This window comes from Triturus cristatus, chromosome 3_2, assembly GCF_964204655.1.
Source record: "Triturus cristatus chromosome 3_2, aTriCri1.1, whole genome shotgun sequence".
Taxonomy (NCBI): Eukaryota; Metazoa; Chordata; class Amphibia; order Caudata; family Salamandridae; genus Triturus; species Triturus cristatus.
In genome coordinates, this window is record NC_140584.1 from 429,820,912 (window position 1) to 429,842,413 (window position 21,502).

Below are 21,502 nucleotides of genomic sequence, written 5' to 3' on the forward strand. Positions count from 1 at the left end.
GACTGAAGGAGTAAAAAAGCAATACAAAACAGCATAAAAGGAACACTGCAGCAATAACGTGAGCCGCTATGGGAACACTTAGGCCTTAAGGTTTTATAAGTCAAAACAAATTTTTAATGTTAGTTACTGTTTTTACACAAACAATTTGCAGCTTTAACCTGAATGTTCGTTACCAGAAGGGTAATTAGATGATTTGGAATATCTTACCAAATAAATCTGCAATTTCCAGTTGATCCCTGCCCAATGCTCATCTCAGCACACACTTTCATAATGAATAGGGTTCAACAGAACCTCTACCAGCTGCTGCATATCATCCTGCAGATAACAAAGCATTAATATATATGCCATCATATATACATGATTTTAAAAGTAAACGTTTTTGTTTCTGGCCGGCTAATTGACATTCATAAGCACCATATGTAACAGTGATCAAAAAATGATGCATTAGTGCCAGAAATACGCATTGGTCATGTCAAAAATGTACTCCAGAACCAATTTCTTTTTGCAAAGAACATACAATGTTTGTCAAAGCACACAGCGCTGCCTGCAAATGATAAATAGCCTACTGATTTCCACACGTACTTCAGCTGGCCTACAATTCAGTAGGTGTTTTTATTATTATTATTTTTATTTTAAGGCACAGCTTTTGGTGAACAGAAACTTATTTCTGAGATATGCACGTGAGGAGTACAAAGTGCAGGACAATTAGGAGTTTTAGGTTATGTGGTCAAAGTTGCTTCTACTCACTTGGTTTTAAAAGATGAGTTTCACTTACCTTTTGAGAAATCATTCTTATCTTGAAATTTTCTTACATTTGTTTGTATTAGTTCGAGCTCCTCATTCAGACCCGTAGCAGGGTAATCTGACGAATAGCTGTAATTTCCTAGAATAATTGACAAGCAGTTATACATGATTAACTTATGAAAAAAAGTATTTTGCAGATAGGCACATAACATTGGGAATTCAACTTCTTAAGCATAAACAGAGAATGTGTGGTTGAGTTTCACTAATTCTCAAATGAAATGATTGCCCACTGTGTTGCATGTTAGCAAATAAATTAAACCCACACACACACAACAGATGAGATAACGCACTTGAGCAAATCAAATAGGAAAGGAAACCCTATGTTTCGCTCAACTGCACCAACACCTTATATGGCATATTGACTGGTGAATATCATATATTTATTACAAGGTCACCACTGTGAAATCCAAAGCACCTGCCACCATGAAACGACACATACTCATCTAACCTTACACAGGACAGAACATCTCACATCCAACTCAGCACAGGTACGCCATACAGTCATATATCACTTTGCTCCCAGAAGCACTTTCTGAAAAGACATACCATGCACAAACATGCAGCAGAGCACATTAGAACATCAAGAGAGGCATGCATGTATTGGTACTTGTATTGCATGAGCCACCTAGAGGAGCAATACAGCTATGTACAGCAGCAAGAGACCCTACATAGCGTTAAAGATCCTTTACAAGTCAATTAACATGCTGGTTCTTATTATGTGATACTGCAAAGAGCATGTCATCATCCTGAGAAATGAGCAAATCGATCAATAAAAGTGTTCTGGCAAAGACTTCCAGCACCAAAATCCCACACCCACTGCTTCCAAGACAAGACAGCACCTTCCAAATAGAAGCAGACTAGAACACAATTCCCAGAGTGTATCATTTCAGGAGGGCATGGGCTGCTGTAATGGATCCATTCTACATCCTCCTTTCAGCATCTAAAACAGGTAATACTGAAGATGGACAATCTATGACACAAAAGCTGATTCATAAAAAACAAGGCCCTTGACACCCAGCATTAGACATAAGGCTCAAGGAGAGCAGGGTGCGGGCATTGTCAGTCACGCCCGCTCCTATTGCAGACAGGGAGCGGGAGTCAAGTGAGGCTAAATTGGTCAGTCCGTGACAAGAACGTGGTTCGCGTTCAGTCACAGATCTGCCTATCATTTCCCACACTCCCTTTGTGTTGTCGACTTACCTGCTCGGGTCCTGTTGTCCCGGAGTCGGGCATTCGTGGTACCATGATTGGACGTCTCTGACATGTTACGGCACCGACACGCGGGTCTTCCTCTTACATGTTGATCTCTTCTTCAGGGTTTCTGTCCGCATCCATGTTCCCTCGCCGGAGGTACCTGCTTGTGTAGCTCTGTTTCTTCACGCCGGAGTTTCTTCAGCCTCTCGTCCTGTACAGAATACAATGAGAGAAGAAAGATATATTTAACCAAAGAATCCTGATCTATCAGGTATATGGTAGGATGATGATGTTATATATGGTTAGAAGGACATAGTTACTTATCTGATCCACCGAGAGTGGAAAAATGGTTATTCTTTTGCTTCCCTTATTTAACACGGGCTGGATATAAAGAAAAAATAGATGCAAGTTAGTTTCCTGATTTCTTAAGGAGACGCTATATCCCTATCTGACTCAGCACCTTTTTGCGTAGATTTTTCATATTGCATCCTATCTAGGAAAATATGTTTTTTGCCTAGTATTAATTAGGATGTATATTTTTGGGGTCTAATTGAGTGCTACAGTGGCATTTGTTGAGGTTAGTCCCTCTCATTGTTTTTTGCAATTATACATATAACTTCTTTTACCATAAGGTGAATAGCTAAGCTCACAAAAAAGGGTCACTGCCATTCTGCAGAACCAGGCAAACAAAGATGTGGGCTCTCAGTCATGCTGCATAACCAGGCTAAGAAAAAGCAGGGCCCTGGTCGAAGGTGCATAACATAGGCTCAAATACCATATACCAGTGGTTAGCTGCATAGAACACATTTAATTCATGCTACTTACACTAGATGTGGACCACTGGTCTGTGCCAGACACATGAGCTCACATTTATACGGGGTCACTGGTCCGTGCTTCATACTCTGGCTTCACCCACAGAACTAGCCTATGTTACACAGTAGCGTTTAGGGGGACAAAAGAAAATAAATAGTGCCACGTTTTTTGGTTTGCGTTCACTGAAGCAGCCCTGATACCAGGAGTGGGGCCTAGTAGAGTTACAGAAGGACAGCATCACAATACAAAGGTTTACTTTTTGCTTTCATACACACTTTTTCCCTCAGGCACTCACAGAGCCTTAAATGTTTTTCTAGATTACCTTTTACTGCTGTCACGATGCCAAATGGTGCTCCAGGCTGCCTTGCTTTTCCCCTCACGTAGACAGCAGCAGTTCCCCGATTAGTACTCCTGGGAGAAGTAGACGTGAGTCCTTTGGGTAGACTGCAGGAGACAACTGGGAGAGAGACTCCTACAAAAGAAACTCCACACAAGGTTATATCAAAAATGGCCTTTGTCATAACTCCTCTAAACACCCAATATTGCTATTTTTGACTACTAAACAAGCAGTCAAAATTGAAATTACCTTGCAGTTAACAGGGACTTTATTTTAAAGGAGCAGCAGGTGCAATGGCACCAGGGCCAAAACGTGTAGGGACCCCACTAAACCCAGATCACTGCTAAATGTTACTACTAAACAAGGCAGTTACAAATACATTTATCAAGCACGCAATAGGGTCATCATTTGAATGGTGCAGCAGGTGCAGTAGCACCAGAACCAATAGCTCTAGGGACCACGCTAAACACCTAATATTGCTATATTTTACTACAAAACAGGCAGTCAGAAGTGCACTCGCCTTGCAGACAACAAGGTCATGACTTAATATTGCAATATTTTACTACTATAAAGGCAGGTACATTGCAGATAAAAGGGGCTCGATTTGAATGGTGCAGCAGGTGCAGTGACACTGGGGCCAAAAGCTCTAAGGACCCCGATAAAAACGCAGAATACTGCTACATATTACTACTAAACAGACAGCCCTGTTTTCCCTCCGCCCACCCTCCCACTTACTGACAGTAAAAGAAGAAAGGAGGGGGGCCATGTCACCCCCCTCCTGGAGCCTTAAATAGCCCTGGGACCGCCACCCCAAGGCTCTCCGTTGATCCCCATGGTTGCCTTGGGTGGGACTAGGGCACCCAGTCTAGAAGCCAGGCCCCGGGCAATGGTTTCCCGGAGGCAAAAATCAGCCCCTTGAGGGGGGCTGCGTGTCCCACCTCCTATGTAAAAATAACAAATACAAAAATAAAGGTCAGGGCCTGCTGGAATGGGGTCCCGGGGCGGGGACCATGTGACCCCCTTCCCTCCTTAAAATGCTGGGTGAGGGCTGGGCAGCTGAATCTTGATGAGCAAACGGTTCTGGGTGATACCAGTACTGCACAAAAATGTAAACGGTATCTCCATAGTATAAAGCAAATAATGTTTTAAAAGGTGAGTTATTATTTCAGCCTCGCAGCATAAAAGAAAGCTGCGCGGCTGCTATGTTAAACATAAAGCGCGGTGCTGAGTATTGTATAAAACTTAAATTCAATGTCAGCAGTAAGCTTTTTAAAAAAGGTTCTCTCACCAAAAGTTAAAGCGTGTCGCTGCAGCGAGCGCTTTTAGTAAATATAAAGGCGGCGTGCATTTGTAAATATAAAAGCGTACAAACAAAAAAAGTAAGCACGACTGCTATACTTGAAGCAGACTGCGCAGCTAAAAGAAAAGCGGACGGCGTGATGTGATGTGGTGTAGGGGCAAATCATTAAACAAAATAGTGCTCACAGCCAAGATAAAGCAGACCGTGTAACGAGACAAGTAAAAGTTCCAATTGTTATGGACGGTAACAAATGCAGACAAGGCGAAATCAAAGAGGGTCTAACAAGCCTAATAACGACTCGGAAGGCAGCATTTATGAAGGACATTGACACAAGCCAATTAAAAATATGTGCGGAGAGTGGGCAGGACCTTAAAGCCATCCTCCAATACTGCATGCCTCGCAGCAGCGCATGCGCTGCATAGGCTCGACCTAAACACAGATAAAAGGGAGAGGAAGAAAGGAAGAGATATCGGAGTGGTAAAGACAGATAGGGTACACAAGGAACGAGAAGAGTGAAGAGAACTGGTAATAGCAGAAACTGGAGTGCGAGAAAGGAGGCTGATAATTAAAAGTGGAAACGGCATGGAAGGGAAAAAGGAGATCTGGAAAAGGAAGCGTGAAAAGGGATAGAAAAGAAAATGGGCAAGAAATAAAGAGAGGTGAAAAGTAGTTTGGGCATATTATCAAGGTCCGCCGTTAAGCCCATTATCGCCGCTTTAGCGGCAGTTTTCTGCCGATAAAGCGGCGATAATTTTGATAATATGCCGCAGAGAATTCCAATAGAAGCCCATGTTCTGGTGTCAACATGGGCTTCTATGGGAATTCTCTGGTGAAATTTGAAGGAAGAAAAGAACATAGTGTAGGTGACGGGAAAAGGCTGTATGCCTCCGCTCTATTATATATATGTCTAGAAATAAAATATATGTAGTTTAGGGAGGACATGCCTGTATCATTGCTGGGCTTCACCTTATGCATAGCTCTGCTGCCCAGAGACACAATAGTGAGTCATTCAACGTGACAGGGTTTTCTGCCATGAATATGTTTTACTTTATTAGTTAATTGGCTCAGGGAAAACCTATGAAAAAAAGTCACCAGGAAAGGAAAATAGGCAGAGAGAATTGTATTTTTTATTATTATTCTCTCTGCCTATTTTTCCTTTCCTGTTTCAAAGTCTGCAGGTGTAACCGTAAGGCCATACCGAAGACTGGGTATGGCGAAAAAAAATCCCAACTTTAATCGCCACCACACATGATTTTTGTTAATAGAGCATGTAATTGATCTGAGCCTGAAGCACCGATGTTGCGAAGGGAACTCAGACACACTGTCTCAATAGGAAGTTACCTGCAGCGTCCCAAAAGTCTACAAATTATGGGATCCTATACCCATCTCTAAGAAAAGCCCCAACACTTGGTAAAGTTAAGTGAGAAGCGGATTCCTACCTCCAGCTCACTGGGCTGCCACACTAGGGGGGGGGGGGGGTTGGTGTATGCACTGCCAGCAACCTGCCAGGCCAGTGCACAACACTTGCATCACCCTCTCTCTGCCTGCAATTGCGCTCCATGCTTCTGAAAGGTAAGAAAAACAAGCATTGGCATAGCCAATAGGTCTCGCTTTTGGGACCTTCTAAGTATTTAGTTATGCATCACAATATCCTTGGTGCAACCACATCAACTGTTGCGTGGCTAAACACTTATAAGGTCGTGGTTAAGGCAAGCGTGGGTCGGCTTGCGGGGCACGTGGCTGCGCTAGAATTTTTGAGGCCGTTTCCAATACTGGGCACTTGATTGAAATACCATTCCTGATGCATTTTGTGCTCATGGACGCTTCACCATCTGCTGCTATGGAGAAGAAATCAAATCTGGGACTTTTTAGCCCATTTCTCTGAAAAAATGTATGCTACATTTTAACATCTACACAATTTGTTTTCAAAATTTCTTTGGGGAATACCCCTTAATCCACCATAACTCACCCTACAGAACCTAAAATGTTGGCCTATCTTGAGTGCGCCGTCATTACCTTTGAAACATAAGACTTAATAATAAATTGCTTCAGAATGTGAGCTTCAAAATGCACAACTTGGTCGCATCTGAAGAACACTTCGTGGGGCATATCCCACCAAAGACACAGAAAGCAGGACAGGGAGAAGATCTCTCTCCACTGGCTTACTGAAAAGGACATGAGCCACATTTCTTATACAGTTTAGCCGCCACCACTAGTTAACTTTTGGCTTAACCTGAGACGGTGGAGTAGCCCTGGCGCCATAGAGTCTAATGCCAACCGGGCACCTTGGACTCTAGTGCCAGCAAAGCGATAGTACCTCCTACCACACCCCCAAGCTATTCGGAAATAATTATACTACAATAATAGGAATACAGTGGGCCTGGGCCCCTCAGGTCTCTGGCTCTTGGTGCCACTGCACCTGCTGCACAATTTATAGCTGTGCCTCTGATCTGACAGTCTCGTGCCTAAAGCAGATAGTAGCTAAAAATCTGCTAATAACCCAGACTTTAGTAAACGAGGCATGCACTGAGTTCAAAGTAGCTGCTGGGGGCTTGATGGCCAGACCTCTCTGGCAATGCGGATGGATGGGTGGGAAGAGGAGAGAAGGGTGGATTGAACGGGTAGGAAAGGTGAGGAGGGATGCGCTGAGCACAGAAATGTGTGAGGGCAAATAAAAGAGAAAAGATGAATGGAACACACGATTAAGCGGTCTTGTCACGAAGCATGTTGGAGTAAATAAAGTAGTACTCCTGCAGCGTTACGTCACGTACTCCTACATATTTCTGTGAACCGGCCCCTCAAGTGACAGGTAGGTGACGTAAGTGAATCAGAAGATAAGGGTGAAAAATGAGCTGCCCAAAAAATAGACGTCAGTCAACCTTTACAAACCAGCGCTGAATAAAACATCCCTTCAACGGTGCGTCTCGTGTTGTCATCAAAGGCACTTCCTTTTAAACCTTTCATTTGTTAATGGAGGCCCTGATAAAGACTGGTACAGAATGCTAAAAGGTCTTTTGCAGAAACACAAAGTAAAATGCAACTGAAAGTAGTGGCTGTGCTTATAATTAATAAATGGGATTAGTTGCTATTGTTGGAAAATCGAGATTACCTGAATGTTATTAATATTATGTTGAACAACAGCAGAACAGTTCGGTGAGTGCAGCGTTTATTTGATGTACGAATAAGGAAAACAGTGCATGCGTTGTCACAGTGCACTAGGGACTTTATGCCTAATTATCTAGCCTGTTGTTCAGGTGCAAACTCCCCCAGGCTCTCACACCACGTACGCATATATAGAAATGCGCGGATACTGTTTGGTCTCGGTTTCATGTCAACCTTGCCGCGGTAGTCCATGAGGACACTTCAAAGAGTTTATTTTCAAAGCTTAAAGGGAACAGCCTAGTTATGTCCATGTCCGGGCAGTTTCGAACACTTCTGAAGGCTGCCTGCGACACAGAATTAGACCAATATTGCCAGAGGGACGAGAAGATTGTATGGAGACGTAAGTACGCATGGGGCGCCGCCACTATGTGTGGAGAAGGGAGTGCAGATAACTGCTTTGGCTTCAGCGTGTTCAGTAACTGTTTGCAAACGAGAAGTATGAAGAATCTCCCACTTTGCTCTTCTGAGATGTTGGCATGTATGCAAAAAGCACTGCATTACAGCGCCGCATCTTAAGAAAAGGCGGGCTCCCGCCTTTCAAACAAAAGCGCGGCAGAACACTCCAAAGTGGTGGGAAATCACACCCACATCTCACCTGCACCCTCAGCCCCACGAAAAAAATACCTACGAAATGGAGCACTTTGCTTCTTTCCCGGTGCAGCCCGATCCGTAAGCACACAACCCGGTCTCTTCACTCGGTCGGCCACAGACTAGTACAACTCAGCTAGTCAGCTTCCGCTTCCGTTCCAACTAGGGACGGCTGCGGCATGGTAGGCCTGGATCCTACCAAAACGAGCCCAAAGGTAGCCTGTAGTGCTGCTCCGAGGCAGGAGGGGCTGGGGAAATTAATGCAAGAAAATGAAAAGACAGAGGCCGACTTGAAGCTGGGAACAGTATCTGAGTCTCTGCGGGAGGCTCAGAATCCTGTGATTCTGTGCAAATCGCTCAAGACCAATTGTTTTTATTTGCAACACAACCTGCATTCAGGTATGACTACAATGTAGCTGCAAGTAGTGCAGAAATAGTGACGCGATTGGCCTCATAGCGCTTTACACGAGAACGAGATATGTTAAGAGGCAGAGGTTGCACTTTTTTATTCACATGGAGGTTCAGTTATTTACACAATCACGGAATGCCGAGGTCTATAGAAACAGCGCAATTGTTTCAAAGCATCGCTTGTAGTTCAACTCAATTAATAAAACAGCCACGCGTATTAAACAGATACATGTTATTCTAAGAGCCAATGGAATTATGAATATTGGAAAACCTAACACTGGCGAGTGTTGTTTTATTTAAAAAATGGTGATTGTAACTGACGCGTAATGTGTAATCAAGGCGTATATCACCAAAACGCGTTACAGCAGCAAATAAAATCAGCGCAAATACCAAAAGGAGTGGTGTGGTATATATATATATCTATTCTTTTCTTTTTTTTTTGGGGGGGGGGGGGAGTTTTATATAGGGAGAAATATACCTCAAGAAATCAGAGCACTTTATTTGAGCACCATGTGCGTTACAGACGGACACATTCTTTTTTTGTTAGGCTCCGGGAGATTAAGTGATATGCCCAGGATCACAGTATTTTCAGCCTCCCTGCCGAGGCTCGAACCAGATACCCATCTCCGAGGTCGACCATATGCCTTTACCACGCATGCCATGACAACGCAAAGGCGTGCACGGTGAATGCATAAAGTTTGTAAAAGTGTTTATGGTAACTATATATTTATTTTTTTATATGATATGTATATATATTTAATTTAATTTTTTTTTTTTTAAACTAAAAACAAAAAAAGGCCTTTTTTTATCCCAATAACTAAACACCCCTAACATTGTTAAATTACCCATACCACCCCAATACCCATGCCCACTAAAATACCCTTGGCACCCCAAATCCACCCTGAACCCTAAAACACACCCTGACCACTAACAATACCCCTACACCCCCAATCCCACCCTGAACCCTTAAACTACCCTAGCACCCCAAAACCTAAACTGAACCGTGTACACTAAATTTACCCTGAGCACCCCAAAAACAAAACACACCCTGATCCCTACATTTTCTACTACACCCCAAACCTAAAGCCACCCTGAAACCTAAAAATCCCCCAGCACCTCTAAACCCAAACACACCCTGAACCCTAAAAATTCCCCTACACCCCAAAACCCTAACCCACCATGCCACTTCAAAATACCCCAGCACCCCAAAAACTAAACCCACCCTGAACCCTAAAAATACCCCAGCACCCCCAAAACCCAAACACACCCTTAACCCTAAAATTAGCCATGACCACTAAAAATAAACCTGCACCCCAAAACCTACAACGACCCTGAACCCTAAAAATACCCCTGCACCCCAAAACCTAAACCCACCCTGAACCCCAAAAATACCCTGGGCACCCCAAAACCCAAACATGCCCTTAACCCTAAAACTACCCCTGACAACTAAAAATAAACCTGCACCCCAAAACCTAAACCCTAAAAATACCCCTGCACCCTAAAACCTAAACCCACCCTGAACCCTAAAAATACCCCAGCATCCCAAAACCCAAACATGCCCTTAACCCGAAAATTACTCCTGACCACTAAAAATAAACCTGCACCCCAAAACCTAAACCCACCCTGAACCCTAAAAATACCCCTGCACCCCAAAATCTAAACCCACCCTGAACCCTAAAAATACTCAGACACCCCAAATCCTAAACCCACCCTGAACCCTATAAATACCCCAGCACCCCAAACGCCTTAACCCTAAAATTACCCCTGAACCCCAAAACATATAACCCTACACTCCAAAACCCAAACCCTATACATACCTTATACTTACATATAAATCACATATGCTTCTACCATTCATGCATTTACAACAAATTTCGTTGTAGAAGCATGTGTGGTAAATGCATATGCATTGTAATGCCATGCGTTGTAATGGCATTGCCGAGTAATGGTAGTTGCATTGTGATGGTATGCGGGGTGATGGTAGTAGTGGTAAAAGATTAGTTGTAATAGGTGTTTACCTCTTGCACTAGAAGTATAATCATTCTCAAAACATAAGGAGCAATTTCATCATGTTAAGAAGAAATGATGCTTGTGGAGATTTGGATGTTTATTTTCAAATCATCAAGCACAATTGGATCTTATGAAGTAATCACATACTCATTCTTAAATCCTCCTGAAGTCATCAGGAATAGTCACACCTTGTGAAGTCATCGCATACTCATTCTTAAGTCTTCCCGAAGTCATCAGGAATAGTCACACCTTGTGAAGTCATCGCATACTCATTCTTAAATCCTCCTGAAGTCATCAGGAATAGTCACACCTTGTGAAGTCATCAGATGCTCATTTTCAAGTCATCCACAAGTCATCGAGCTCAAGTTTCTAAACTCTGCTGATGACTTCAAGAGCTTGATGATGTCTGATGATGTGAAAATGACTTCTAGAGTAGTTGGATGATCATCCAATGACTCTGGGATTGCTTCTAAAGTAATCCTGTTTGACCTGGGAATGCTCATTTTCGCACAGCCACGCCGCTTTGAACCGGACCTGACCTGGTACAGCAGTGCCCCTGACTAAGCTGACTGCTGCAAAAACCGCGGATAACGAGCTTGGCTCAGACACTGTTTTTCTTCAGTTAATCTGTCGAAGATTCTGGTTATTCTGTCTTTTTTTCATTTCTTTGTGTATAATGATCCCAGCAGTGAGCAGCATCTCAGATATTTACGTCTGCTCCCTAATGAACCATAGCGCGGAACGCTCAAGATGAGCAGTAACTGCTTTACCAATAAAATAAAATAAAATAATACACAAAAGAGCAGGGGCGCGCTCATTATCGACGGCAGCCTTCACGCGGAGCTCTCCTCCAAGAGAACTAGAGGGTAAAATAGAATATTAGACGTGCAATTTACTTTGGATTTAGCACTGCTGACGTGGCAGACAGCTGCGGGGCCCACAGGAAATGGAGAAACCTGACTGACAGGACTGGCTGCAAGCTGGACATGCCCCGTCCCACTGTCAGATGTGTGCTCACCCTGGAAGCGTCTCTCTTCTAGATATCTACTGGTGACCTGCTACTGCCCCTTCACGAAAAATAACATGGGAAGGGGCTTAATCTGTACCACGTAGCAGGACACATAGGGGCTTATTTACAAGCCCATTGCGCCTCCTCTGCATCACTTTTTTGACGCACTGGCCACATTTATAAGGCACTGTGTGACATTTCACCGCCTTTTCAAAATGGGCCCTTTTCACGCATCACTCTGCGTTATAGTGGCATTCCATAGGTGTTCCTGTGGGTGTTTCCACACAGTATCCGTGGAACTTGACGCATTACCAAAAATACATCATTTTGTAAAACTGGGAATGCGTCAGAATCCTAGACTTCCCCAGGGGACGCATAAAAATGGCGTAATGTGAGAAATGCATTTATTTCTCCTACTTTTTTTTCTCTTTCATAGAAAGAGGAAAGTGCAATTAATTATTATTTTTCTGCTAGAAGTTGTCTCTTCCTGCACAAAAACAGTCATCCCCTCAGTGCAGGCACCCTTGCAAAATAACACAAGGGTGCCCGTTCTGGCGCTTGTCAGCTAATTGTGTGCCAGTGGAGGGGAAAGCACAGGGATGTGTCGTATTGTTGTTAATATGACGCATCCCTGTGCTTTGAAAATGACTAAGCACTGCACAGCTTAATGGCATGCGTTGGTGCGCTGTGTTGTTTTCTCGTAGATGAGGCCCCTGGTGTCTTTATTTAATCATTGTTTACTTGGGCAGGGCTCTTCTTCACCTCTCCCTCTCTCGATTTTGGGTGCCATCCGCCTGATTGGCTCTGTGTTTGTTTCTTTTTTCGCACTGCCCACCCAAAGAGTGTCCTTTCACAGGCCAGGAAAGGGTGGATTCAGGGGCACACCCAGGAGAAATGCTAAAGTTGGCCTCAGGGCTCTTTAGCTCCAGCAAACTGCACTCTGTATTCTATTTTCTATGCTGTTTCATGTATCTGCTGTGTGGCAATTTCCCACTCACTCATCTCCTTAATTCATGGGCTTTCTACAGTGTCATTGAGAAAGACTGGAAATCAAATATTGATGGTCATACATGGGGGCATTGCTATCGATTTTAAACTGTTTTAAATGACTTTGATGTGGATTTTGGGCTTGTATTAGGTGAAGGGTGGCCTGCTGAGGTCTTTATTTTCCAGCTCTGCTCGGAGGTTGCTCACATTGTGGTGTCTTCACTTTAATCCTGGCCCTCTGATATACCTTAGTAAAAAAAATGCTGTGCAGAGATTTTTATTTTTGATTTATGCTTTTGGATCATTGGAGAAGTAATTTAGCTTGGGTAGACATTGCTGATCTGGGCTAATTTTTTCTGGACGGCATTTTTGAAAATATGGGATGTGTTGCAGTAATGATGTAATATTTCAGGAACCATGATACCTATATACTTCATTTTGGTGTTAAACAGAAAATATCTCCTCTGAGCAACACTTACATCATTTTCAGAAATGGCGAATGGAGGAAGAAGAGACATATATAGAAATGAAACATATCATAATGATTTGTAATCCTTTTATATCTACATCAAACAATGTTTATGATCTGAATATGAAAAAAAATAATATTTAGCACTTCTGTTTTAGACACATTTTTATAGGTCATTTTATTTATTTGTTTTGGCAATCTCTTTTGATACTTTTGCAGAGTGTTAATCATTTGAGAAGAGAATATCAACAGGGACATCTTTTTGTAGCACACGTCTTGCAAGTACATGTACATGTAAGTACTGTGGGTAGAGGCTTTAGAAATTTTGTAGGTTTTAGCACCCCATCAATATCTTCCCAACAAAATTCAAATGGACCTTTCTCTAAAACTGCATGATCCAAAACATTTACACATCTTCTGACCGAGTAGAACGCTCTCTTAATGTGTCCACGGACAGAATATGACATTGGTGGAAGGTCACTTAGCAGGACTGGTCTTTTGAATGCACTGTACTGAAGATCATCAAATGTGTGACAGTCAGAACACGTTTTCCACACACGCACAAGGTACTTTTCAACGTCTTTAAAGGCACATTCTTCTTCTTTCTCAGCAAATCCTTTTAGAAACTTCACAGGTGCAGCAGTTAAAGCTCCAAGCTTTGTTCCAATTTTGCTCATAGTGGTATCACCAGTGAGATTATGTGCCCTGACGCACCGGGCATCTCTGGGTCAAGTTTCTTGTATAGAATAAGAAGCTGCAGTAAGTGTCTTTTCTTGTCTGCTCTATAACGTATCCATAACTCTGACAATCCTTGATTTTTGAGCATTGTAACCAATCGAAATAGCACACAAATAAAATCTGTGTCATTTGACAGTACAATGACTCAATTGGAACCATTTCGAAGAGCCCACTCAACATGCAGCACAACACGAAGGTCAGGCTCCTCCAATTTGCTGTTAAGTTCTTGAACAATATGGACTGTACCTTTTGAATATATCTCTGCAGGCACCAATTCCTCATTAACAATCATTCCACATGCAATAATTGGAAATTCAGTTTTCACTGAAGCATCTGCAATGTTTTGGCGAGTTACCATCTCCAAGTTCATCATGCTTGATGTTGATGACCAGAATTTATCAAGTTGCACAGGTGGAGGTTTTGAATTTATGATGCAGGCAAGGTCAATTGTTCCACTTGTAAACAGTTGTCTGATTCGTTCACATTCTTTGACAGATAGTTCAAGATAACTACACACAAGCTTGGCTTGTTTTGATGACCAAGACAGCAACAATACTATCCTAGGCTTTGACCATAAAAATTCAGATAAAAAAACAAAGTTAAAATCAATGGTGGCTGGGGCGTGGCCAAGACGGCAGCCAAATAAGATGTGCCTTAGTGTCTCTCCCGCCCGCCATGAATTAGCAACGCCATAGCATACTCTATTGAATAACAATCGCTGGGGAGAGAGCTGGGCCAGCTCCAAAATGTCTCTGGAGCCCTCAGAGATCTGGCTGGTGAACTGTGAAGGGGTCATGCGGCAGAGGCCTGCCCGATTCGAAGTGTGCGCAGCAACCTGCAGTGCAGCAAATCTGCTCCTGGCAGCCAGAACCTGCCCGCACCGAGACGCACTTCCCAGGACTGAGGTAGTGAAACTGGTGAGTGCGGGAGAAGGCGGGAGCCGTGCGGCCTAGGGCTCAGAATGCACGGCCTGGGCACGGCCTAAGCAAATTGCGGAGCCCCGGTGGGAGGGCCCCGTCGCGCGCCTCTCCGAACAGAGGCCCTTGGAGCACTGCCGTGAGGCGAAGCAGAGACCACTTGCGGTGCGGATCGGCAGAGGCAGCTGGAGTCGCGCCCCCCGGACCCGCATGTCAGGAGATACTGAGCGGATGGCGGTGGATGCAGAGTGGGGGAGAGGAGATCAGGGGGATTCTGAAGGGCTAGGCCTCTGTGGCCCTGCGGGCGTATGGTCCCACCGGCTCTGGCTCTGGTGCACTCTTCAGGAGTAGGGGCACTGGCATCCCAGCACAGGAGACCTTTGCATTGAACACCCAGAGCCTGAAATCAGCTGAGCGAGGCAGTGCCCAAATAAAGCGGTGCCCCTGTGAGAGAACCGGGCCAATTGTACATGGGCGAGCGTCTGTCTGGGTCTCTCTGTGTTGGCACGCGGTGGCAGTGTCCCTCCCGTGTACCGTTCCTGCAACAAGACCCCCTGATATATGGCCATAGGGGCACTTGAAGAGCCCACTGGGCACCAATTGTACTCTTCCAGAATGGAGATAGCTAAGACATCAGCAGAAACCCTGTCTCTTTTGCTCCCTGCACATCGCTTGAGAGGAGGGCAAGTGTAGGACCCCCTTGCACCGATTTGGAGTACCGACAAAGTCTTAGGACAGACAGGACCCGCTTTGTGCCCAGGCATCACCCAAGAGAGGCTGCAACTCACGCGAGAACAAGAACAACCTGAAGAGCTCTCTCACAGTTATAAGGCGATACCACTGAGAGCCACCTCTAGAATTTTGGGACTTCGTAGCCAGGTTTGTGTGGCCTTTGTGGTGTGCAAGATGGATACAGCCTGCATGAAGAAGGATCGCTCAGTAAAAGACATGTTGCTGAAACAACCCACACAGGGAGCAGTGATGAGTCCCCCCCAGACGGGGAGGGACAACAGGATAGACTGGAAGGAGCTGATGCCCCGGCCATGAAGTCCTTCATGACAGCGCTGTTCATATCTTTACATGAAGATCTTCGAGAGCTGAAAGGACAGCTCGCAGCTGATCTAAAAGAACTGAAGCGCGAAGTGGACGAGGTGGGTGAATGAGTTGCGACCCTGGAAGAGCATTAGACAGAGAGAGACAAAGACATAGAAATGATGCAGCAAGAAATCATATGCCTGAAGGAGCAGCATATCAATTTGCAAGCCCAAGTGAAGGACTTAGAAAATCGGTCCGTCTGGAATAATGTTCAAATATGAGGAGTGCCATCGAACACAGAAGGCAAGGACATCAAGGCTTACATACTAGCCCTCTTCCACAATGTGCTGGGCAAGGAGCACACTGCTGACATTCCGATAGACTGAACACACCGGGTGGGCTTGCCATAGACTGGCAGGGCCCTCGCTGATATTATGGTATGTGTGCACGACTTCCAACTAGAAGAACAGATCATCAGACGAGTGAGAGATATGCACCCAGTTCAGTTTCAGGGGCATTCGCCAACTTTCTTCCATGACCTCTCAGCCACCACCCTCTACAAAAGAAGAGAATTCTGCCCTGTCACAGCGTTTCTCAAAGAGAAAGGGATATCATTCTCCTGGGGCCACCCATTCTGGTTAATCTTCCCTCATGAAGGCAAAATCTGGCAGCTTCACTCTTTAAAGGAAGACAGGGAGGTCATGGGGATTACAAAACCCAAGTCCCCGGAACCACACCATAAGTCGTCTGAGAGCCTGAGACACACACAGTCCCACTGACGAAGAGTCTCAAAGTCCTCTTCCTATAGGTCATTTTATTTATTTGTTTTGGCAATCTCTTTTGATACTTTTGCAGAGTGTTGATCATTTGAGAAGAGAATATCAACAGGGACATCTTTTTGTAGCACACGTCTTGCAAGTACATGTACATGTAAGTACTGTGGGTAGAGGCTTTAGAAATTTTGTAGGTTTTAGCACCCCATCAATATCTTCCCAACAAAATTCAAATGGACCTTTCTCTAAAACTGCATGATCCAAAACATTTACACATCTTCTGACCGAGTAGAACGCTCTCTTAATGTGTCCACGGACAGAATATGACATTGGTGGAAGGTCACTTAGCAGGACTGGTCTTTTGAATGCACTGTACTGAAGATCATCAAATGTGTGACAGTCAGAACACGTTTTCCACACACGCACAAGGTACTTTTCAACGTCTTTAAAGGCACATTCTTCTTCTTTCTCAGCAAATCCTTTTAGAAACTTCACAGGTGCAGCAGTTAAAGCTCCAAGCTTTGTTCCAATTTTGCTCATAGTGGTATCACCAGTGAGATTATGTGCCCTGACGCACCGGGCATCTCTGGGTCAAGTTTCTTGTATAGAATAAGAAGCGGCAGTAAGTGTCTTTTCTTGTCTGCTCTATAACGTATCCATAACTCTGACAATCCTTGATTTTTGAGCATTGCAACCAATCGAAATAGCACACAAATAAAATCTGTGTCATTTGACAGTACAATGACTCAATTGGAACCATTTCGAAGAGCCCACTCAACATGCAGCACAACACGAAGGTCAGGCTCCTCCAATTTGCTGTTAAGTTCTTGAACAATATGGACTGTACCTTTTGAATATATCTCTGCAGGCACCAATTCCTCATTAACAATCATTCCACATGCAATAATTGGAAATTCAGTTTTCACTGAAGCATCTGCAATGTTTTGGCGAGTTACCATCTCCAAGTTCATCATGCTTGATGTTGATGACCAGAATTTATCAAGTTGCACAGGTGGAGGTTTTGAATTTATGATGCAGGCAAGGTCAATTGTTCCACTTGTAAACAGTTGTCTGATTCGTTCACATTCTTTGACAGATAGTTCAAGATAACTACACACAAGCTTGGCTTGTTTTGATGACCAAGACAGCAACAATACTATCCTAGGCTTTGACCATAAAAATTCAGATAAAAAAACAAAGTTAAAATCAATGGTGGCTGGGGCGTGGCCAAGACGGCAGCCAAATAAGATGTGCCTTAGTGTCTCTCCCGCCCGCCATGAATTAGCAACGCCATAGCATACTCTATTGAATAACAATCGCTGGGGAGAGAGCTGGGCCAGCTCCAAAATGTGTCTGGAGCCCTCAGAGATCTGGCTGGCGAACTGTGAAGGGGTCATGCGGCAGAGGCCTGCCCGATTCGAAGTGTGCGCAGCAACCTGCAGTGCAGCAAATCTGCTCCTGGCAGCCAGAACCTGCCCGCACCGAGACGCACTTCCCAGGACTGAGGTAGTGAAACTGGTGAGTGCGGGAGAAGGCGGGAGCCGTGCGGCCTAGGGCTCAGAATGCACGGCCTGGGCACGGCCTAAGCAAATTGCGGAACCCCGGTGGGAGGGCCCCGTCGCGCGCCTCTCCGAACAGAGGCCCTTGGAGCACTGCCGTGAGGCGAAGCAGAGACCACTTGCGGTGCGGATCGGCAGAGGCAGCTGGAGTCGCGCCCCCCGGACCCGCATGTCAGGAGATACTGAGCGGATGGCGGTGGATGCAGAGTGGGGGAGAGGAGATCAGGGGGATTCTGAAGGGCTAGGCCTCTGTGGCCCTGCGGGCGTATGGTCCCACCGGCTCTGGCTCTGGTGCACTCTTCAGGAGTAGGGGCACTGGCATCCCAGCACAGGAGACCTTTGCATTGAACACCCAGAGCCTGAAATCAGCTGAGCGAGGCAGTGCCCAAATAAAGCGGTGCCCCTGTGAGAGAACCGGGCCAATTGTACATGGGCGAGCGTCTGTCTGGGTCTCTCTGTGTTGGCACGCGGTGGCAGTGTCCCTCCCGTGTACCGTTCCTGCAACAAGACCCCCTGATATATGGCCATAGGGGCACTTGAAGAGCCCACTGGGCACCAATTGTACTCTTCCAGAAGGGAGATAGCTAAGACATCAGCAGAAACCCTGTCTCTTTTGCTCCCTGCACATCGCTTGAGAGGAGGGCAAGTGTAGGACCCCCTTGCACCGATTTGGAGTACCGACAAAGTCTTAGGACAGACAGGACCCGCTTTGTGCCCAGGCATCACCCAAGAGAGGCTGCAACTCACGCGAGAACAAGAACAACCTGAAGAGCTCTCTCACAGTTATAAGGCGATACCACTGAGAGCCACCTCTAGAATTTTGGGACTTCGTAGCCAGGTTTGTGTGGCCTTTGTGGTGTGCAAGATGGATACAGCCTGCATGAAGAAGGATCGCTCAGTAAAAGACATGTTGCTGAAACAACCCACACAGGGAGCAGTGATGAGTCCCCCCCAGACGGGGAGGGACAACAGGATAGACTGGAAGGAGCTGATGCCCCGGCCATGAAGTCCTTCATGACAGCGCTGTTCATATCTTTACATGAAGATCTTCGAGAGCTGAAAGGACAGCTCGCAGCTGATCTAAAAGAACTGAAGCGCGAAGTGGACGAGGTGGGTGAATGAGTTGCGACCCTGGAAGAGCATTAGACAGAGAGAGACAAAGACATAGAAATGATGCAGCAAGAAATCATATGCCTGAAGGAGCAGCATATCAATTTGCAAGCCCAAGTGAAGGACTTAGAAAATCGGTCCGTCTGGAATAATGTTCAAATATGAGGAGTGCCATCGAACACAGAAGGCAAGGACATCAAGGCTTACATACTAGCCCTCTTCCACAATGTGCTGGGCAAGGAGCACACTGCTGACATTCCGATAGACTGAACACACCGGGTGGGCTTGCCATAGACTGGCAGGGCCCTCGCTGATATTATGGTATGTGTGCACGACTTCCAACTAGAAGAACAGATCATCAGACGAGTGAGAGATATGCACCCAGTTCAGTTTCAGGGGCATTCGCCAACTTTCTTCCATGACCTCTCAGCCACCACCCTCTACAAAAGAAGAGAATTCTGCCCTGTCACAGCGTTTCTCAAAGAGAAAGGGATATCATTCTCCTGGGGCCACCCATTCTGGTTAATCTTCCCTCATGAAGGCAAAATCTGGCAGCTTCACTCTTTAAAGGAAGACAGGGAGGTCATGGGGATTACAAAACCCAAGTCCCCGGAACCACACCATAAGTCGTCTGAGAGCCTGAGACACACACAGTCCCACTGACGAAGAGTCTCAAAGTCCTCTTCCTCCCATAATCCTGACAGAAACTATAGCAAAAAAAAAAGAAGCAGTAATTAATTCACTGGCCAACAGGCCTGATCAGACATCCCCCAGCTAAAATGTGATATATTCCGAAGGAGAGCTGCCTGCCTTGGTGGGGCCAGGAGATGCCGCCATTGCTGGCTTGGCCCTTGTGAGGACTTCCATTACCCACTAACTGTAAGTTATGGGCCCTGAAATTACCGGACTGTCTTTTGACTACCGCCCTTTCGGACACTCCAACCAAAACGAACTGTTGTCTTATTTGTTTATAATTTTATGCTTTTTTGGCGACATGGTGTGACTTTTTTGGAGTTCAAATATTTTGGGTTTAATTGTTTGTTGTTGCATGCACCGGTTGTAGTAGAGACTGACACCTGACAATTGCAATTCACAACACTAGGCTTACCTACTGTTTCCTACCCTAGGCAGAATGTGCACCACACTGCAGCACTAACACTCCCTATACCAACATGGGCAAAGACCTTAAGATTGTAAGCCTCGGGGGGCGTGGCTAGGGGCCAAAGGAAATGGTCGCTTGCTAGGGCAGCTCTGTAGCCCTCGCCGCATTATCCAGTAATTTCTCCGTTCATAGACCAGGAGATTTCCCCAAAACACCGGGGAGCTCTACTGACATCGGTCCAACTCGGAGGCGCCACTCTGAACAAAAGAATTTCAGGATTCCAAGCCGAGGAGAGCCTTTGTCTCGAGGCCTCCCGGCTGATCCAAAATGGCGACCGGAGGCTAGCGATTCAATCAGCCCGGAACACGCACCGGAAAAGCGGCCACACCACCTGAACACCTGACAGGAGGAAAGTAGCTGCCCGCTGCGGACCCTGAGCCACCCTGACCAGCGTCGGTGAGAACGCACCCTGGAAAGAAAAGTAGGTGTACAGAGAGGCGGGGATCGGAAGCGGCGGGAGCCTGCCAAATATCGCCACCAGACCGTGGTGCAGACTCGCTCAGGGTTCCGTACCCTGAGGCCTTCTGGAGAAATGCAGAGCGCCATCGGATGTCGCCATATCCCACAGAGACCCGAGGTGAGAGAATACTGGTTGGGGGCAGCTGCGGATAAGACACCGCGTGACATTCTACCCCACTGACCTCACGGAGAGGGGGGCAGACGGGTCACTGGTAGAAATTGAGGCTCCGGCTTTGCGGCCTACATCTGCAGAGATCGCTCCGATTCTTGTTCAACTTGCGCTGACCCCGAAGAGCAGCCACTAAATTTACATCCTCACCTGATTCAGTGGCTGAGTCGGGGCCTGCCTCCTTTCAAAGGCCCCGGACAGCAAGAGATATAACGTCAGGTCCAGCTGCAATGCAACAGACCCGACAACCATGCAGCCTGTGCTCTGCGCCTCACCAGCGCAGAAAATATAGAACACGGCATATCCTCCTCTACTGCAGCACCTGTGCACATCGCCGAACCAAGGGCATACCGAGGCGCAGAGATCACAGGGCGGAGCGGGGGGCCAGTTAGTCTGCTGCACCACTCGCCATATCACTTGTCCAGAATACAACTAAAGGTGGGAACGTCTCCACCGGCTCAGGCGAAGGCCGAATATTGAACGTCGTCCACTCAAGACC

At 45.7% G+C, this 21,502-nt stretch overlaps 1 long non-coding RNA gene across 1 annotated transcript; it reads right to left on the reverse strand.

Moving 5' to 3' along the window:
- Positions 1–746: 746 nt before the first annotated feature.
- LOC146857489 (uncharacterized) lies at positions 747–3,209 on the reverse strand. Its single transcript, XR_014979582.1, has 4 exons — positions 3,134–3,209; positions 2,319–2,379; positions 2,005–2,209; positions 747–883 (listed from the first exon to the last, which is right to left on the reverse strand). It is a non-coding gene; the product is annotated as an uncharacterized LOC146857489 (long non-coding RNA).
- Positions 3,210–21,502: the final 18,293 nt, after the last annotated feature.